The sequence below is a fragment of the Camelus bactrianus genome, chromosome 26, assembly GCF_048773025.1.
Source record: "Camelus bactrianus isolate YW-2024 breed Bactrian camel chromosome 26, ASM4877302v1, whole genome shotgun sequence".
Classification (NCBI taxonomy): Eukaryota; Metazoa; Chordata; class Mammalia; order Artiodactyla; family Camelidae; genus Camelus; species Camelus bactrianus.
In genome coordinates, this window is record NC_133564.1 from 35729223 (window position 1) to 35743764 (window position 14542).

The following is a 14542-nucleotide window of genomic DNA, read 5'->3' on the forward strand; positions in this document are numbered from 1 at the left end:
CTACTCAGTACCTGCTCTCACCAGATCTCCCAGTCCACACATCTAACAGCCTTTCACTTCACCCACAGCTGAACTCATCAGTTTTCCCCCAGAGCTCCCTCTGCAGCTTTCCCTCCTCAGAGCACAGCAGGACCATCACTTACCTCATTAATCCACCCAGAAACCTGGGCCTTCCTCCATCCTACCTTCACAGACAGCATTCATCCTTTCATTTTTACCATCTAAACATGCCTTCAATCTGTTCGCTTTTACACATTGACCGTCCCACCGCTCAAGTGGAAGCCACCAACACTGCACACCTGGACTCACGAGTCTCCCAAGTGTCCCCACAGCCGCTCTCACGTACTTGAGACAAAAGGGATTGTGTCACTCCCGCGGTTTTAGGACTCTTTTCAAACCCACTCTTCTTAGAAGAAACTCCCAGTTCTTCACCTGATAAAGATTTTTGCCATCAAATTGTCAGCTCAGGGAGGGCAGGACAAGCCCTCTCCCCTCGGCCCCTCCCTCTGGCAGAGCATCAGGTTGGGAGGACCTGCTGAGCTACACCAGCCTGTATTCTAACCCTGGTCTTGAGTTCTTAGCAAACTGCTTCACTTATCCATACAAACCCAAGGTAGATTAGAAAGATTTTAGATGTTGAGCTAGACTATTGATTTGGGGATTTTGCACTAGCAACCTGCAAGTACATGTTCTAATGATTCTGTCTTCTTAAAACCACACCCAGATTTAAGGAATATTTGTGGAATGTCTTCGGAGTAAAAGGGACTGTACTTTAACAGACTATATGTTTTATAACATGAACAACCCTGACAGGGTCACAAATGGAACCACCTCACAAGTGACAGAAGACAGGTGAGAGGCACAAAGCAACAGGTCACAGAGATGGTAAGAGCAAAGTTGTTTCTCCAACCCCCAAAAATTTTTTTGAAAGAACCGAAAACTCTGAATTTTGAAAGTAAAACTCTATCATATAAAGAAATAAAATAAATAATCCTCTTCATCAGTGTTTCAAGATCTGACTGCAGAATTTTTAGCATGCCATACTGAATCCTAGCACAGAAAAATCAGATGGACTAGTGGTGAGTAAGTTCCAGGGAAACGGCAGCAATTCCTCCACTTGTAAGAGGACACACACTCAATTGTCGAAGGTGATTTTAAACCACATTCTGGAGAAATTCAGAAGATTCAGGCACCGATTCTAGATGGTGATGACACGGAAGGACGGGTTGGATGCATGCTTCTAACTGAGTCACCGGCATTCTTACACTGCAGGGGGAAACGGAGGCTCTCAGTTATGAGCAGAGATGTTCCTGTCATGTCTCCCAGGCCGTGCCTCGGGGACTCAGTGTCCTGCAGCAGCCTGGCCCCAGACGAGGACCCGCAGCGTGGCCCACTCAACCAGGAGGGGCACTGTGCTTGAGAAAGCCCATCCCCGATGGGAGAAAGACGGGCTGGTGGGGTTGTGTGTACCTACAAATGATCATAGAAATACACCTGCATACATTCATTTGATACAATTAATATTAGCAGGCTATTTAACAAAATTTCAATTGTCAGTGTTAATTTTACCATTCCTTTCCTCTTGTCCCCTGCACTCTGAGACAGGCTTAGGCTCTCTCACACCTGCAGCTCTGATGCAATAGTTGTGAAGTCATTTTACTTTGCTGCAAGTGTCCTCGCTCCCCGTGTCGCTGTGACTGTCGTCTCTTAACAGAGTCAGATGTCTTCCTGGATCTCTCCCTGAGTTCCTTGCTCCTGCTTCTCAGATCCTGAGATAAAGAACAGGTGAAGACACATGACTAGAAAAGGCACTGTGGACTTGACCAAGTCCTCAGTGACCCCCTAGGTGAGTGCTGCCCACACTTTACCTTCGATTCTCAACGTTCTGCCCAGGGTGACATCCAGACAGGAAAGAGTCTTGGGCCCAATTAAAAGCTGTGAGGCTTGGGTGCAGGGAAAGGTGCAGGAGCTGGTTCTGGAGCCGGGCCCCTCCCCACCTCTGCTACTCTCTCTCCCGAGGCCCTGCCCCCAAGCCCCCAGGCTCCCTGATCTTCTGTCCTTCTCTTCTACACTACTCCAAGCCCTTTTCCCCTTCCTTTATTCCCTGATTATCCCCAGCTGGAGTGATTTTTTCATCACAGCATCTAAAAAAAATTTCCTACAGCTGAAAAAGAAGTCTCCAGAGGTCAATGCCCACATGGTGGTTCCTGAAGAGAGCCCCTGGTTAGGGGGACTCTCACCAACACTCACAGGGCATCAGACATGTTGCAGGGTCGACCACCCCCAACAAGAATTTGCTGTGACCCCTATGCCCGCACAGCATCCCTGTTCACAAAACTGTAGTTGGGCCACTTATCCGTTATTAAGAAGCAAAAGTAAAAAAATTGCTCATGTTTCTTACTAAAATTATCTATGAGGTGGAAAAAGAAATTGTAATAGAAAAGAACAAATTTGACTCCATGTTAGATGTGTTCGTTTGTCTTTAAACCTGTACCCTGTTTTCTAGGCTAAGACTTGTTATCTCTGCACCTTTTGTAAAAGAAAGTTGCCTTTAGCCTGAAATATCCAGGAGGGCCTATTTTGCGGGCTCTGATCTTTAAGGATGTTAGCTCTTCTACACTTATGTAGAGATGGCAAGTTGCAAAATAAAGAATAAACTTTGTTTTTTTGAGGTTTTACAGGGGTGCCATGATTTGACCCACATGGACAGCTGCAAGAACAAAGGATTCCAAGGAAATCAATTCGTACAGCAAGAAGTTTGCAACAACCAACCACACCCCCGCCCCTTTTTAGTAAAAAAGGAGACTGAATTCTGACTTGGGGAAGAGGGTTCTCCAGGATATCAGTATGCCATCTTCTGGGTCTGCCAGCTTTTCAAATAAAGTCACTATTCCTTGCTCTAACACCTCATCTCCCGATTTACTGGCCTGTCATTCAGGAAGCAGAACTAGTTTTGACGTGGTAACTAAATGACTTCATTGGAGGTACTATGTCTCCACTGTTTCCTCATTTCCTATATGTCACAACCTATCAATTTTATATGCTGTTTAACAACAAAACCAAAAAACCTTTGTTAGGGAATTGATTCTATGGAAAGAAAGTTATTTCTACTCCTTCAAACCTTTTTTTTTCTTTTCTATTTTATTTTGTTTTGCTTATTGAAAAAAAATAAAAGTGAAATCATTTTATTTCACGTATTTTTGTTACAACTACATATTTTAAATTCTACAGAAAGATTTAAATTGCATTATAAATTTGTTCATATATTAATATAAAGATATATACACAATCAATGCGGATTAGGAAAGGAATGGATATTTACTAAAAATCCACTGCACATCCAGTCTTTTACAAGCATATCCTGGAATATAATAAGCTCTAGAATCCAGGGGTCCCCCACCCCCTTTCTCCCTGCCGAGTGCCTTAGTAATCAACAACCAAGGCACCATCATAGAGCCACGCGATATGTATTTTAGGTATAAATGAGGAAATTAACTCATTCAACTCTAAATCAAAAACCTTAAAATAAATACTTAACTTATTTACAAACAAAGAAAATTGAACACAATTAAGTACAGTTTCTTCCCCAAGGTCACTAAGCTAATAACTGGTAAAGGCAAGATTTGAGCTCATCTGCCTGATTCTAAACACTAAGGTGGAAAACACATTTGATTGTGGAGGGTCCAGCAGCAAAGCCTATCACCCTATCTTTATTCAGATCTAGCCTTAGACAGCCTGAGACAGCACCCCATTCCTATGGAACTCGAGGATAACACAAAGGATTTTATATCCAGTAGTTTCTTAGGTCTCATTTATATAAAGTGTCAGCAGGTCAGCAGAAAAAACTCTGGGAAATATGAGTGGGTCCATAGCTTTTTGCTGATTAGTAACTTTATTTATCAGAACAGCGTGACCTTCCCATGAGAGGCCACATGGACCTTAACTAAAGGCAGGTGAGCAATGAAAACTAGCAAGACCCTGGAACTCAAGCAAGAAGGATCACTGCCATCCCCCACCAAGTTGCCTCTTCACCCTCATGGGCACGATGGCAGAAGATCCAGGTTCTTGTCCAAGTTACACTATCATGGATTCTCACCCATAAACAGATACGACTCTATGCTGTCTTAAGTCCTTCCCAACTCAAATATGATGACACCAATATCTGAGCAGAATGTCTATGTCTCCACTTCCTCTCTTCTGTTAGGAGAATAATTCTATGGCCACAAAGCAGAAATCCAACTAAAAACACCATGCATGAAGCCAGGTGAAAGTCTGCATAAGACACTTTGCTCTCACGGACAGTGAATGAAAACTCAGAATAAGTGGTTCTTCTTCCTCTGTAAGTGGGAGGTAGCCTGATTGTGTGTGTGTGCGTAAATCAAATACAATGAATTCTGGGATGTGTACAGATTTTTTTTATGTTACTGTCATTTCATGAGGATGAGACAACCTTTAAAGTAATTTGAATCTAGTGTTCTGAGATATTCTCAGGTTCTTTTGGTGGAGGAGGGGAAAGGGGAAATGAAAGGAGGAAAGAAGTAAATGAAGCAAAGGAGTAAGAATACTGCTAGCGAAAGGCAAGACATTAATTTTGTTCCTACTTGCATCACACACAAATTAGGGACTGGCTTTCCCCAGGTGTGTTGTCGAACACTGAGTTGCAGAAGAGGCAACAGCCCATTTCTCACTGAACTTGTGACAGTACGTGGCATCTTATAGACACAAATCATTTACCCTGATCAAACACTCTAGCAGCAGGCCGTAATTCTCCTATTTTGAGACACAAGAAAACAGGAGTTCAAAGCGGATATATAACTTGACAAAAGTCAGAGGACCATTAAACAAGAGAGGATGAATTCAAACTCAGATCTGAATGCAGAGTCTGCTCTTCTCACTCCCAGGACTGGAAAATCCTTAACACACAGGCTCCCCAGCTCCCCTGCAGTGTTCCTGGCGCCAAGCATTTCCCATGTTAATGGTCGCCAGTTCTCACAGTCACAGCGCTCTGTGCAGCCAATGGCCTCCATCGGACCTTGATCATCTACCTGTCACGCCCAACAGGCTTCTCCACAAAGGCAGGAATGCTGGCTTTCAAGTGCATAAAAAGCCATCCCTGGTCTAACCTGGGCTCTTCGGAGGCCTCTCCAGCCTAAAGGCAGCCATGAAAATGCTCACAGTTTGTACATGAGCCACACTACCTCTCTCCATCAGTCTCCCCAAATACACTACTTAGCTACGACCACTTTGATAATCTTGGAAACAAATTTTGAAAAACAGAAAAGAAAGGATTCTGGAACAAGTATTTAATACTTACAATTTTAAATGACAAGTTACAAAGTGAGTATTGACAATCCGAATCTGCCTTCCTAGGTGTCAGTTTGAAGAGTTAAAAAATATAATTGCAAAAAATTCTCACTTACAAAATTAAGTAAAACATAAACAATAATCTGGGCTAAACTCAAAAATAATGCCCATGTTGTACATGGAGAAAAATACAGGACTATACTGAGGGGTAAATTAAGAGATGTGAATGTAGAGACATCAACATATTGCATGGAGGAAAGCAGCTTTGTAAAATGAATGCTCTTTTAAAGATAATTCAAAACTTACTAAAAAATCCTATGAAAACCCTTATCTGTTTTTATTCTTTAACTTGAACAAAGTATTTTAGAATTCTTCAGGAATAATAAAGTCATAATACTAGCCAAGAAAAATTGGGATGGAAGAAAAGAATCAAAAAAAAAATCACACTGTCAGATATTAAATAAATTTTTACAGTATGTAAGTTATGGTGCTGGAGTAATAAAGTAAGATTGACAGAAATAAACCATGAGCTCAAAAAGAGACTTTAGTGTACATAAGTATTTTGTGCATGTGGGATTTCAAATCAAAGAGCAAAGTATGAATTCAATAATTGTCCTGGGAAAATCAGAGAATCACCTGGAAAGAACAAATTCTATTCCTGTCATAATAACCAAAGAAAAATTACAGATAGTGATGTAAATATTAAAAAGTCTAATAACAGCAAATGCAACTCTTTGCTCATATTAATTCAACTTCTCCTCACTATAACAAGTACTATTATCATCTCCATCTTAGAGATTAAAAAACCTACAGAAGAGATTTGTAGCATTATAAGAAAGTATTTCTAAAATAATACCAAAAATAAAACCCAAAAAGAAGACATTTACTATCTTAAGTATATTTTGGGCCACAACAAAAGTAAACCTACTGAATAAAATGAAAGGCAAGAAATGACAAGTAAAAACTGCGTGATACATATTGATGAAGTCAAGGGGTTAATGTTCATAACATACAAAGAGCTGTCACAAAGCAACAAGAAGCTCCCTCACTTAACTGTGTGCGAAGGACAAAAGGGATCATTCACGTTTTAAAAGTCAGATGGCTAATAAGTGAAAAATGCTGAATACCTCATTGGTCATCAAATGCAAACTAAAACAATGAAAAAGCACTTTTGCTCATCATATTGGCAAATATTTTTAAAAGTTGTTCTAGCTAGTGTCCATCTGTGAGAGAACAAACTGTGAGCAACGTGTTTGGGGGACGACATGTCAATGGATATGTAAACTCTGATAAACGTGTGTACACACAGATTCAACTCCCCTTCTAGGAATCGTTTCGTTTAGAAAAAAATCAGTTCAAAAAGATTTACTCATCAGAGCATTTACACAGCACTTTTTACAATGGTGGGAAGAAAAGCTGAAGTGAAATCATATCCAGCGATAGAGAATTGGTTACATAAGTTATTCTACATCTTTTCATTCCCCGCAGGAGAAGGAATTTCTAGAGTCACTTGAAAGGAGCCTGTGATGTATGTAATTGTCACATCCAGGGACTAAATTCCCAGAAACCTTAACTAAAGGAATACTCATACAAGATCACAGGAATGTTTGTACAAGAAGGACGCCAGTCAAACACCCTTTCTGACAGTGGAAAATGGAGAAAACTTAAGTATCCACCATCAAGACAATGATGCGGTAAATCAAGGCGAGCTGTGGGCACTAAGGGGCAGGCGTTTTGGCGTGGTCCAAGGCCTTGTCCACAGTACTCTCCCACCAAAGGTGTCCTTACACAAGAGACCAAATCTACTGCACATCAGGAGACCCCTCTACTCTATCTGAAAGGACCGGGTGAGTCTGGAGTGGGAGGACGTCTATGATATACACCTCAGTGAATAAACCGAGCTGCACAAAACATATAGTGTGGCCTTATTTTTCAATACAGCATATATACACACACATATACATAGATTTCTCATATACATGTATGTATGTATGTGTATATATATATGACAGGCATAAAGGTCATAAAATATATACACCACATTGTCAGCAGTTTTTACTCTCAGGAAAAAAAGGGGAAGGGATGTAGGGGCCTTTCGGTACCACCACAGTTCTCTTTTCAGTATTTCAGTTAAATATACTTGGAATTTAAAAGTTTATTTAAGTCCGAAGTAAAATGGACGATGCCTCCACAAGACAGAATGCTATACTGGTCATTAAAAATCATGCAAGGGGAGAGAGAATACAGTAGAAAAACGTGTAATAAGCCGAATGGAAAATGGATGTCTCCACACAGTAAACAGGCACAGAGTGCTCGCTGGTTTTTATGACAGATGTAATACACACTGATGAAAAGAACAGAAAATAGATGTTAAATTGTTAATTATTATCTCTGAGTAGTGGGACCAGGATAGACACTTTTGTCCCTTTTTTCAGACTTATTATATTAAATACACATTATTTTTCATCTGAAAAAAGCATTTTTAGATGTCTAGTACCACACATTGAAAAAATTACACTAGTACTTACAGAAATAACTAGGAGACACGGCAGCAGCGTCACAAAGTGTAGAACGGGCGATCCTGAATAACACCGCGCAGTTACATAAGGACCCACAAAGTAAGAGCACCTGCTGTCTTAGGGCGTAGCCCCCTTCTATTTGTCAGTTGTGTCTTCAGGGCTAAGGCAGTTGTGAGCACGGCCAGTGTCAGTGCTGGTGTCTGGATGTATGCCACTGGAGGTGAGGGCACCTGCAAGCCGAGAGGAAGAACAGAAATCATCCTCTGCTTTTTCTGTCTTGTTTCTTTGTTACTTTTGAAGAGAGGTGTAAATAAGATAAACTAAATCTTCCCTATTAAAATTTCAGTAATGAAACCGTTTTTAAAGGGTTCACAACTTATATTCTGCCTATAACTGTCTTTTCAACAAAGCATCATATTTCTTAAATGTTAATTAACTTAGTTAATTAACTACCTGTTGAAACCTATTAAAGAACATGAAATGCACTATGTAAAATCACCACGCCTGCAGTGACTGGCACATCTGTCTTGACGGCAGTGCAGTCAGCCCCCACCATCCCGTGGCCCTGAGCTCCTTATGCTGCTAAGAGAGCACGCTGCCACCTCAGATGGAGAGAAACGGTGAAAGCGTTTTCTGAAATCTACAGCACTGACAAAACATAACTGACAAATCCCAGGTTCCTTTGAGGCTGTCATTTTCTGTTTCTGGCCTACACCCGTCAATGAGCAGAACCACCCCATTCCCGAGCCATGGGACTCACGTGGGAAGCAGTTTTGGAGAAATTTCCAGGTATAGAATGTAACCAACTATACATAGAACTCTGAAAAAAGAAAAGATGCAATACTCTGATTTTGGAAGAAACTCAAAATATTCTCCTAAGCCTTAGTAGCTGGAAAGGCTGGGCATCTCCTAAGCCACTTATTTATTTCACAGCCAGTGAGCATCTCCCACAAACCCTGTTTCCCTGTGTCTGCTGGGAGCCTCAGGCACACTGTTGCTGTCGATCTTATAAGTCACAGGCCTGAGGCGTGTGTCTCACGCCTGCAACTCTCACACAGGCTCGCCTCCTAGCCTCACTGTCTGAACTTGGCCCCATTTTCTCACCTGTTTATTTGGTATCTGTTCTTCTGTAAGCTGCCTGAAATGCTTTTTGGAACAAGTCAGAAGAATCAGTGGGTAGAGAAATGGACAGATGGACAGGTGAGAGTTGGGGTGTCAGAGTGACTCCAAGAAAAGGGGAACAAAGAAAATTTCCTTTGCAGAACCCTCTTCTAGTCAGGGAAGAAAACCACCACGGAGAAGTGTGAAGAGGCAGGTGGCTTAGGACGGTTTCCTGGATTCCATGAAAAGTCACACCAAGAGATGAGAGGGTAGAACTATAAATAATAAAAGAAAAAAGCATGCATGCTTGAAAAATATATCTACAATATGTACTTTCTAAAGAATAGATTCAAATCAGCACGGCCCAATAACACAATCCTTGGGTATTTACAGAAGTGAGAATCCCATCTCCAAACCACAAGGCATCCCTTCGGAGCACTAAGAGTCTACACGGGACGGTCATAAAGCTGTCATCGCAAAAGCGATGCTATCCTGCCCTTACGAGGAATGAGCAGCTGTGCTCGGGCTGCCCACGCGCGCCATTTACACCCCACAGCACCTCTACGGGAGAGGGACGCCTAGCGAGCCCCATCTCTGCAGGACAGAAAACAAGTCCGGGAGAGGCTAAGCCGACCTACCAGTTCTCCATCTCACAGGACTGGTCACTCCAGGGCAGGACTCGAACTCAGACCCACGTTTGTAACCGCAGTACTACCGTGATTTGTGTGCTTTTTGTGTGTATAATACATTTGTTTCCGGCATGAAAGGATATTTAACAAATGTTCGGTTGTCTTGTCTATCTCATTAGCTCACAATCTTTATATTTTTGAATTGTACTCTTTTCCCCTGGAGAAAGGAACGGAAAGAGCGGGGGTCAGAATGAGATGGGGCTCCATTCTTTATCTGTTACCTCATCTCTTCCAGTCCCCAACCAGGGAGAAGGAGCAAATGTTCTCTTCATCTTTAAAGAGAGAGCTCCACTGATGGTGACTTACTCAACTCAAAAACCATGTCTGGGGGAAGGGCACAGACAGCAACCAGAGAAGTATCACCCGTAGGAAGGAGAAAAGAGCTCAGGGTGTCAGCCTGATTTAATTTCAATGGATAATATAATACCACAGACTAAAAATACTAGCATGCAGTGAATTTGCTATTTCTTGACATCTAGCAAGTTTTCATAGCCCGCATGAAACATTATCGTGAACTAGTTAAAGGAAGAGTCCACACTCAGGGAAAATCAATGCCACAGGCAGGCTGAAACCCAGGCTGGAGGAAAGGAAGAGAAAAGGCATAGTTAAGAAGAGGGGAAAGTGTGGGAAAAAGACATCATCACAAGGACTCTCCAGCATCATCCAGCTATCATATAATCATTCATTCAAGAGAGAGTTACTTAGGTCCTATTTTGTGCAAGATTTTACACAGGGCAAAGCAAGAGTGCAGCGTCCATGGTGGCAGCAAGTGGCGGGGCTATAATACAATTCTGATCCTGGTACCTTGCACAATTGTACTCAGTATAAAGGCAAAAAAATAAGGTAAAATAATACTATGTAAACTCTATGCATTGTTGAAAAAAATTAAAGAAGACCTAAATACCTGGACAGACACACCACGCACATTCCTGGATCAGATGACAGCGCTCTTGGGATGGCAGTGCTCCCCAGAGCGATCTGTATACTCAACGTGGTCTCGATCACAATCCCAGCGGGCTCCTCTGCAGTAACTGACTAGCTGCTGCTACTATTCATATGGGAATTCGAGGGACTCAGTAACCAAAACGTACTTGAAAAAAAGAAAAAAATGAGAGGACTTGTAATTCTCAATTTCAAACCTTACAACTGTATCTCCAGGTGAGATTAGAGGCCATTTTTAAGTTATTACTGGGTTTATCCTTATTTTCAAAATTCTCTACAATGAATATACCTGTTAGAATAAGAAAAATAAAAAGAAAGGTATCTTGTAAAACATGCACAGTGATTCATTCATTGGGAAAAAAAATTATTTTAACTATAAAGAGGTAAACAAATATCTAGTGAAAAAGGACTACTTAAAAACAAGTGTGCATTTACAATTTTCATAATTTGAAAACTGAAAAGCACAAAAACATCAAGTTACTAGGGAGCCTAGTGAAACATATTAATAGTTATTTTCAAAAATTCTAATTGAACAATGAAAACTCAAGAAAGGGAAAATTGTGATTGACACCCAAGTGCAAACACATGGAGAGCAAACGCCTAGAAATCACAGTTCCTTTAAATCTGCTTCTAACTCAATAGGAGAGGAAATTCCTCACTTAGGGGACAGTGGAATCCCATACATAAGACAGGATACACAGTACAAACTGCAGTAGTATCGGGAGTGAATTTCTTAGAATTCTAATGTTACAACATTGCTGAAAAACTATAAAAACACTGACAGACAGATTAAAACACACAGTCATATATATTATATAGAAACATATGAAGTCTGCTCCCATGTTGCATAGAAATACAAACATATTTGTTCATTTATAGGCACTGATTACTTTATCCCAGATAGAATATTTCAACTAAAACAAAAAATCAATAATACACTCCTCTTGTCAAATCTACTTGATAAGTTACTCTGCTATGCAACCATAATGTGTTTAAGATAGTTCTAAAATTAGTGAAAAATCTTTGTATGGTTTCTTGAATTGTTCTCAAAATTCCAAGCTTAATTTTAAAATAGATCTGAGCAGTATTTCTATATTATCTTTTCCCTTGTGAAATGAACAACACAGTCTGTTGTCAAAATTCTGTCCTTACAATGATTCACAAGCACCGTTTCCTAACAAAACTGCTGAACAGCAAGGCACTATCCAGACACTGTGACCAAATAAATGAAACACAAGGAAGACAGTGACCCTATCCTGGAGGGCTTATAATCTGTGTCAACAGTGGGTTTTTATTTGATTGGTTTGATTGGGTAGCAAAATAAAATCAATCAAGTACTTTCTGCTTTTAGCATTCTGTAAGTCATGACTGTTTTTAGTGTCATGAGAAGGAAAGACTTAAGCATGACTTGATTAGGTCAACTAGCAACAATCATCACTGGAGAGTGAGTAATAAAGAAGTTAACTGATAGAAATACTTCTGACTACATGAAACCTAAAATAAATCTACACTGATATCCGAAAGGAAAATGAGGAGATGAGGTCCCCAATGAGAAAACAAACTAACAAGGAATCAAAAAAGGAAAGACGTTTTCATTAACGATTCCAGGCAGTAGTGGAGCATAGTGGTGAGGATCACAGATGTTTGGGACGAACATGAGTGCCTGAACTCCCACAGCACTGGGTAGCTGTGAAACTGATATTTCAGAGAAATTTTCTGCATCTCAGTCTTCTATCCATACACTGGGGACAACAACCGCACCCATCTCCTAGAACGGTCCTACGAATTAAGTTATTTTATATATAAAATTTTAAATAAAATACCTCAGATTTTAAATAATACCCCAAAAGCACAAGGAACAAAGAAAACAGAGATAAATTTGAGTTCATCAAAATTTAACACTTTGCTTCAAAGGGCACCATCCAGAAAGTGAAAAAACAACACACAGGAGAAATTTTTTTCAAATCATTTATCTGATAAGGAATTTGTATCTATAAAAAAAAAGTACCTCCTACAACTCAACAATAAAAAGGCAACTCAATTAAAAGGTGAATAAAGGATCTGAAATGGTATTTTTCAAGGAAAATATACAAATGGCCAATAAGCACAAAGAAACGATGTTCAATATCTTTAGCTGTATGGGAAATCAAGTCAAAATCACTAGGAGAAACCGCTTCACACTCACAACAATAGCTTATAATAAAAAAAAGTGTAACAAGCACTAATAATGACACAGAGGAAGCGGAGCGCACAGCCCTTTCTGGTGAGGACGTAACACAGCGTGGCCACTTTGGAAAACAGCCTGGCAGGTCCTCAGAGAGTTGAACATTTGGTTTCTGAATGACCCAGCAACTCTGCTGTCTGGGCACAGACGTAAGAGAACTGAAAACAAATATCCACATAAAAACTCCTACAGGAATATTCATGGCGACACTACTCATCACAGCCAAAAAGCAGAAACAACCCAATTGCCTATCACCTGATGAATGGGTAAACAGTGGGGCCCAGCCATACAATGGAATATTATTCAGCAATAGCAAAGCAAAGAGTACTGACCCAGGCCACAACGTGGACAAACTTTTATAACGTTACTCAGTGTGAAATAAGTCAGTCACAATAGACGGTTAAACTTACATGAAGTGACTCGATTTAAATGAAATGTCCAGCACAGGCAAATCCACAGAGAGAGAAGAGTGGCTCCTTGGGGCTGGGGGAGGATGGGGAAGATGGGAATGACTGCTTATGCATACGGGGCTTCCTGTTGGGGGAATGAAAATATTCTAAGATTAAATGGGATGCACAATTCTGGACATAGAGTAAAAACGACTGTATATTTAAATGGGTGAATTGTATTAAAACTGGTAAGAAAAAAAGCACCTCGGGCCAGTACCTTCCCTAGTAAATGCAAATTGCTAACTTTTATTAGAGGAAGAAGAAACTGCCCTCAGCATGAAAGTAGGAGATAAGCAAATGTGAGTTAACCGAAATTGGACAAGAGCATTTCACTTGAAACAGTTGCTGAGTGTACACGAAATATTCAGAAATAAGAAAATCTGTTTCACATCAGGAAGAAGCATTCTGCTTCAAATGCAGATCAAGGATTCGGCAAGCCCAGCTGCTACAAATGACCAGAGAAGAAACCTGGTTCTTAAGCACCAGAGCCAACAAGGAAATGGTGGTGAGGAAAGCAGGCGGCCGAATATCTGGAACAGTTTGCTACAAATAATTTCTCCACTGAAAATTTAAAAATAAAATGAAAGTGATAAAATGCTCTGTTGACCTCACGTGAATGGGCTTCCTTCGGTTCTCGACTGTTCTGTAACCCCGATTGAGAGACTCAGGAGAATCAGCATGTCTCCTGGGAGTCCCCAAAGGACTGCCCACCAGCACGCTGACCACCATCACATCTACCAGGGATGAATTGCAGAGAAGAGACCAACTTCTGAAAGGCACAGGAAATGTTGACAAGGGAAGAAAAAGCTGCAGTCAGTCCTGGGACAGAGGCCCTCTGAGCAGAGGCCAGAAGGCTGCAGGTGAACTGCAGTGGCCGTGGGACAGGAAGGGACAATGGGGGAGCATATCTCAATTCTCTCCTCTCTCTCCATCGGGTAGGAGATATAAACCTGCATCCTTCTCACCTGGAACTGTGGGTTGGCTGGCAGAATTTTTACCGACATGGAATGATTATTCAAGTCTCTGTGGAAAAAGTCAATAAATCGAGAGGGAGTAGGGAGCCAACTCCACGAGCCTCTCAATTGCACCCTTATTTATTGTGTATAATCAAAGGAAAAATTCATTAACAGTTGTGTGATAGTAATAGGAACTTCGGGAAAGACAGTATGAAGCAGAGATTGTAGAATACACAATGAGTACAAAGGATTAGTGTATCTTTAGGGAAGTCATGGGGTGAGGGGAGCAAGATACATTTTTAGACATGTGAATTACAAAGCAGACCACCAGACCAGCCAGGTCCTTGTTCTGTGGATC

The 14542-nt window shown here is 40.9% G+C and overlaps 1 long non-coding RNA gene across 3 annotated transcripts in view; it reads right to left on the minus strand.

The window, feature by feature from the left end:
• Positions 1–14542, minus strand: part of LOC141575088 (uncharacterized) — a 66219-nt gene that overhangs the window by 26642 nt on the left and 25035 nt on the right. Inside the window, exons 3-8 of one of the 3 annotated variants that reach the window (XR_012502405.1) lie at positions 13190–13313; positions 10518–10703; positions 9563–9770; positions 8584–8643; positions 7833–8053; positions 1570–1769 (exon numbers count right to left, since the gene is read on the minus strand). This is a non-coding gene — a long non-coding RNA (uncharacterized LOC141575088). The remainder of the gene's footprint in view (positions 1–1569; positions 1770–7832; positions 8054–8583; positions 8644–9562; positions 9771–10517; positions 10704–13189; positions 13314–14542) is intronic. The other 2 variants (XR_012502404.1, XR_012502406.1) reach the window with 2 other exon arrangements.